The sequence below is a fragment of the Aethalodelphis obliquidens genome, unplaced genomic scaffold (assembly GCF_003676395.1).
Source record: "Aethalodelphis obliquidens isolate GAN/ISIS:26980383/991018 unplaced genomic scaffold, ASM367639v1 scaffold11, whole genome shotgun sequence".
NCBI lineage: Eukaryota > Metazoa > Chordata > Mammalia > Artiodactyla > Delphinidae > Aethalodelphis > Aethalodelphis obliquidens.
This window is the reverse complement of record NW_020837955.1, coordinates 18,382,978-18,389,450: the sequence shown is the minus strand read 5'-3', so window position 1 is coordinate 18,389,450 and position 6,473 is coordinate 18,382,978.

Sequence of the window (6,473 nt, the reverse complement as noted above, 5' to 3'; positions counted from 1 at the left end):
TTGGCTTACCAACACCGCTCCCTTCCCCACTTCTTGCCATGCCCTGCGTGAGGAAGGAGCGGTGGGTGCCTCTCCTAGGAATTCACGGCCAGGAAAGGGCTGCAGGTTTCTCCAGCGCCTCATCTCTGCTGCACTCCTCCTGTTCACCTTGTTACCCCCTCCTCAGTGGGCTTAGGGGAAGAGACCGCTGACTTTGCAACCCACAGCCCCTGAAAGTCCCCTTCTATGGCATGCTGTTATGCTTCGAGGACACAGGACTGTGAACTCGAAATTGTCTCGCCTTTGTCACCTCCTGGCAGGTCTTTAGAGCTCAGGGAAACAGCCGAGCGGTACAAATCGCAGCGGTGTGGTAAAGCCCCCCTTACTCCTGATGGGCTGCCTGACTCATATCTGTTTCCCTGGCAAAAAATAAGTTTTTGTTATTGCTGGCTTGGCAGAAGCATGGAAGAGTGCGCGAGGATCTACTGCCCCATGCATCACTGGCCAAATTGCCTGAGAAATCCCAGCTCTAGAACTTTTCATCGTTGGCTGTGATGTACGGAGCAGAACGGCAGCTCCATTTCCCCCGCGTGGGGCTTAGCGACGCTGGCACTCGGCAGACCTGCTCTGCTTGCAACTCCCAGCAAATGTGGCCTCTTCTTTCCCTTCCCATCTTCTTGGCCCCGTATCCCCCCAACCCTTTATCTTTCCCATCCCCCGGTCTGCTCATCAAGCCCCTCCCTGCCTCTACCCAGCAGAGCCATAGCTGGAGAATCAGGAGGAGGCCCACAATGTCATTTCCCCATCACTGTGCAGACGATTCCACACTAATGTTCTTTTAATGCTGTGATGCTGCACTAATTAATAAGCATCCTGCACAGAGGCCTCGCCTCGCCTCTCCTCCCCTCTCCTCCTCTTCCCTCCCCGCCCCTCCCCACCAGCCTTCGAGAAGGCCTCATGACATCCTGGCATCTGGCAGCAGAGAAAGGATTTCACTCCTCTACCTGGGCTGCCTGATATTGCTATGAGAGATAACTGTATACGAACCAATAATCTAGCCTGACAATCCAATTTACTGACCAGGAGCGCACAATCCACCATGTCATCGGCTGTGGGGAGGCCCATAAATTAGTTCCTAGTAATTTATTCTGATCAATAGAATGGGCAAAGTCACTTGTCTCTTTAATCAAAGGCCCTCTCAGAGATGTCAGGACAGGCGGCTGTGTGGGAGGCAGCAAAGCTTCCTGAGCAACTGGGCGGTGGGTGCTCGGCCCTGCACCCGGAGCTCTGGCTTCCAGAACCCAGCGGAAGGTTCCCAAACAGGGCTGGTGTGGGAGGGACCCATGGTCCAGGCTGCCTATGGTTCCTTTGGCCTGCCCAACCATAACACATTGGCTGTAAGGTAAGCTAGGGGCAGAGGTGGCCAGGGTGGTGGTGAACAAGAGATAGACTTGAGGAGACTGCACTGGGCCCCAAGGATGTCTTATCCCTTCTGAATGCTCAGAACCTTTCTCCCCAGGTCACAGGAGTCCCACTAGCTGCTGTGCTGAGGCTTCTGTAAAGACAGGGTGCACAGCGTGGTGGACCAGAGCCAGGTTGCCTGGCTTTGAATGGTGTTGCCACCCCTTCCTAGGTGTGAGGCCTTGGGCAAGCTGCTCACCTCTCTGTGACTTGATTTCCTCTTCTGTAAAGTGGGACTAATAGTAGTGCCTGCCTCATAGGGGTATTAAGAGGATTCAATAAATACGTAATATGAATAAAATCAAATCAATAAAGTAATATGTAAATCACTTAGAACAGTGCCTGACACATAGGAAGTGCTATATAGTGTTTGTTAAAATAGACAAGTGCAGGGAGATCAAGGGAAAATGTTGATGTGATTCTCTCTGAAGATGTGCCAAGTCCTTGAGATACTCTGCTGCCTGAAAACGTCTGCTCTTTCCTACCCACCTTCACCTCTTGTCCTCCTTGTCCAAGATAAACAGAGGAAGAGTCCACTGATGTTATCTCTTTGAAATGTCAGAGAAGCTCTAAAGGCCTCTGTGCAAGGTTCTTCCCCTCCTCGGGGCCCTTGGTCAGAGTCAGTGTATCGGCCTTGAGGAAAGACACTGATTTTGCTTCAGAGAAAACAAGCCTGTTGTTAAGCAGCGAGGAGGAAAAGGAAGCCTGTTATCTGTTTTGGCTGTGGGGCCTGACACGTGAGGCAGCGCTCTCTGACATGAGCAAGATAAACCAGCAAAGACACAGAGCAATGGTGCAAGGGTCTGTCCCCTTGGGTTCTAGGCCCAGCTCCACCACTCACTAGCTGTGGAACTTGGGCAAAGTCGCTGCATGTCTCTGACCCTAATTCTGTACCTGAAGCCTGAAGGTGCTGGACAGAGTGATCTTGGAAGTCCCTCCAGGCTGTGACACTCTGAAATTCTGTATGGTCGGTGAAGGAGTCTGTTGGCATCTCTCTGACTCCCCTCAACCCTACACTCCCCACAATAATGAACCGAAAGCCTCTGAAACCAGGAGCCAGCAGCATGAGAAAATCCATGATGTCTCGGGAATATCAGAGTCACTAAATGGACTGATGTCATTGGTGGGACAGGGATAGGGATGAGAGCCATCTCACTGAGGAGAGGGGTTCCTGGGCCCCTGACCCCAACTGGGACTAGGTTCCTGGATGTGCAAGAGGTCATGGGCCTCTCTTCTGTCATCAAGGTCAAAGCCAGGACTTCTGATACTAAAGAACCTCTGTGGCCTCCTCCGCTCTAATCACCACTCCTCAGGTCTACCTCAGGGTAGGGAACCCCATGCTAAAAGTATAGCCTTGCCAAGGCACAAAAAAGGAAACTGAGGCAAAGTCCACCCCAAATTTCAGGCTCCAGTGACCGTCCCTGGGTCCCCATCCTGGCCTCCCATTTCCCCACAACTGAGCCCTGACATGTGCTCAGCTCAGACCTGGTGAGTCCATCAGAGGTGAGCTGGAGGGCTGGGGTACAGCGGTCATTGGGGTGATAGGGCCAGGTTGGAGGCCTGAGGCCAGCCCAGGGTGGCTGCATGGCAGGTGCACACAGTTTCTGGTGAGCAGGAATCTGGCACCCTCTGCTGACCCCGCGGCGGGAGACAGCTGGTCAACCAGGCTGGGGCTGCAGCCACCCAGAGGGGGTGGGGTGGGGTCCAGCACCAAGCGGCAGCTTACCAGTCAAAAGAGCAGCTCCCCTCTCTGAATAGATCATTTTTATTGGTTTTGCAATAAGCTTATGAGATAGGAACAATCGCAATAAACAAACTGAACAAGAAATCGAAAAGATGGGCCCCGAAAGCTGTTACTGAACCCTCCTCACCTTCACTTAATGAGTCTCTAATTTATAACAAACTCATCAGCCTAGCACCTCCAGGGTTCCCTGGCTCCAGGCTGGGAACCCATAGTCTCTGCCTCGTGTGTGCGTGTGATCTGTCAGCTCTGGGCGACGGAGACCTGGCTGCAGAGTGGCAGGAGGCTCCAGAAGGAGGAATGGATGCAGGAGAGCCCCGGGACAGGGCTGGGACTTCAGTCAAGGCTACCTCCGGGAAGATCTGGGAGGCGTGCACCTCCCCCACTACTCGCCAGACCTCTTCAGAACGGATGGGGCTGGTTGGGGAGGACCTACCACCCCCAAACTCCTTCCTCAACCCTCTTCCCAGCCCTAGGCTACAGGTTCAGACACAGAAATCATGTCTATTTCAGAATTTCAGACTAGGACTTGGCATGGGAGGCTGAGATAGCTGAGAGCTTCTGAACCCCTAAATTGCATGCTTTTCAGATAGGATTGGGGTCCCTGATGGGGGCTGGGTTTTTTTCCCTCCTCAAAATTAGAGGATAACTTAGGGCAGAGTGGTACCTTACCCCTCCTCCCTCTAAATAGGGTCTCTGTGAGGGCACCAAATGCTCCCCATCAGACTGTGCTTTTGTGAGGCCAGGGCTGAGTCTCTTCCTTCAGGAGGGGGATCCCTGGGGAAAGGCTGCATCTCCTCCTTAGACTGCAGCCCCATGAGTCAGGGTCACGTTTCCCTACCTCATACTGGGGCTGCGGGAGAACAGGGTTACATCTCTACCACAGACTGGAATTCCCTTAAACATTTATTTTTCTCTAGTCCCCTTTGTCACCAAGTGCCCCTGAAGCCTTTTCCCAAAGCAGCTTCCTGTTCTTCCACCTGTCCCTGCTCGAGGTACATGCTAGCCCCCACTGTACTTCCCGGCTGCTGTGCATGGGACAGGGCACCCAAGAATCAGACCTGTTTTCTTGCTCATGATGGTCCCCATTAGGGAGGGCTGTGCTTCTCCACAGGATACCAAGTGCTGCCTGGCGTTGCTTACAATCCTAGGGGTAGCCACAAGATGTCAGTGTGAGGCCACGGAAATGGCTCCTGTCCTGGGGCTGAACTCAAAAGGAAGGAAATCAGATAACAGCCTGGAGGGGTGTGTGTGTGGTGGTGGTGGTGGGGGGTCTTGGCAGTCACCCCTGTGCTTCCCTCTCTGTCCCCTCTGCAGGTCCCAATCACCGTCCTACCACTCCACCTACTCCCTCAAACTCACGGCAATGCTCCATCTCTCTGCTCTGCCCCCAGTTCTTTGCTCCCAGAAGAGTGAATTCTGCAGCTCCCTGACCTCCAGCTCTGGGGAGGATGAGGAGCTGTTGTCCCTGCTGCAGGCACCCTTGCTGGGAAGAGCAGCCCATGCATGTGTGGCCCTGCACGTCAGCGTGGGTGTGGCTTCAGGCCGCCAGGCACTTAAAAGCCCGGGTGTGCTTGCTTGGGGCTGCCTCTGTGTATGTGTGTGTGTGTGTGTGTGTGTGTGTGTGTGTGTGTTTGTATGTGTGTGACTCCACAAGGATTTATATCTGCCACAAACGAAATTTGGAACTGGAAGGGGATCTTAGAAATCACCCAGTCCAACCTCTTGTTTTATAGATGAGGAAATAGAGACCCAGAGAGAGCAAACTCTTGCCCAAGGCCATGCAGCGATTCTGGCTAGGCTGTGCCTGGAGCCCAGGTTTCCTGCCTTTCAGCCCAGTGCAGGTTTCCTGCCTTTCAGCCCAGTGCGTGTGGGCGGTTCCTGTCTGGTTGTGTCTCCAGGGCTGTGTGTTTGGTCTACTTCTGTCTTAGTGAGTTACTTCTAACAGGTCCTGGGAAGCTCCCCAGTTGACTGTCAGCCAGCAAGGTCCTGACCAGACTCAGACGGTGAAAGGAAGAAGGGATGGAATGGAAAGGAAGGCAGGCAAGGCAGGGGTGTGTACATGTGTGGGTGTGGGTATCTTTGTGCTTCACTGTGGCAGCATGTGGATGCCAGTGGGTGGGTGTGTCTGCATCTCAGTATGTCAACGCAAGTGTCTGTGTCACAGCCCCTGGTTCTGGTGTGTAGGTTTGAGTCATGTGCATATGTGTGCACGTGGGTGCTAGGACCTGTGTGAGCGGCCTCTGGGAGTCAAGGCCTCTTGGGGAGGTGCTGGTGCTGCGGGCTGGGTAGTGTGCGAGTGATGGTGTGTGCCAGCCATTGGTGTGTGTGTCAGTGACTCTGGCGCGTGCATCTGTCAGCGGCTGCGTGAGCAACTGTGGGTGTCAGTGAGGACATGAGTGTGTTCGTGAGAGAGAGGCTGCTCCCTCTTCCCCACCTCCTTGCCCCCCACCTGACTGTCTCCCACGGCCCCGAGGGTTTCTGTGTCCCTGCCCCAGCATCAGCAAAATCCTTTATCGGTTGAGGCACCAGCCTCTGTGTTGGGATTTCAAGGTTCCTGTCGGTTCCATCCATCTTCCGGGGCCTCCTGGTATTAGCATTGATCTACAGGGGAAATGGAGAGCGCGGCTGGGTTATTACGCACCCACCCGCCTTCCCTGGGCTGTGATTGAGTGCACACAGAGAATTTTTGAAACATGGCCACCCTAACTTATTCTGTCTTCCTGCCAATAGCGTGGCGTGAGTCCAAATTACCAGTCGATACCAGCTGATCTTTTTATGTTAAACTGTGATGAAGTCACATCTGTGTGGAGATGGGATTAGGCCCTGGACCCTCTTTTAACGGAGAACTTTTGGGGTGGAAAAGGAGGAACTGGAGAGTGGACAAGGGGAGTGGTCCGCAGGCATAATGGAGGTGGGGAGCTAAGGGCAGGCAGTATGCGCAGGGCGTGCTTGCAGGGCGGTCAGAGCTGACTGCACTGGCCCCTGGCCTCCCATTCCAGCTAGTTTCTCCCCTTGTGACCCTCACCGCACTGGGGACCTCAAGGCCCACCCCTCCCCATCAGACTTTCCATGGTCAGCCAGTCTGGCCCTGGTGAGGCCCCTCCCTGCTCCCCTCCAAGGATAGAATTCCATTTCCCTCCAGTCCCCTCCACCCGGCTCCCCCACCCCCCCTACACACACCTGCACCATCAAACGGGTTTGTCTTTAACCTCCAAACAGGGAACTTTAATTAAAGAGACAGTGACCCCTTTTATGAGTTTGGTCGAGTTGGGTTTCAGGGCCCTTGTCA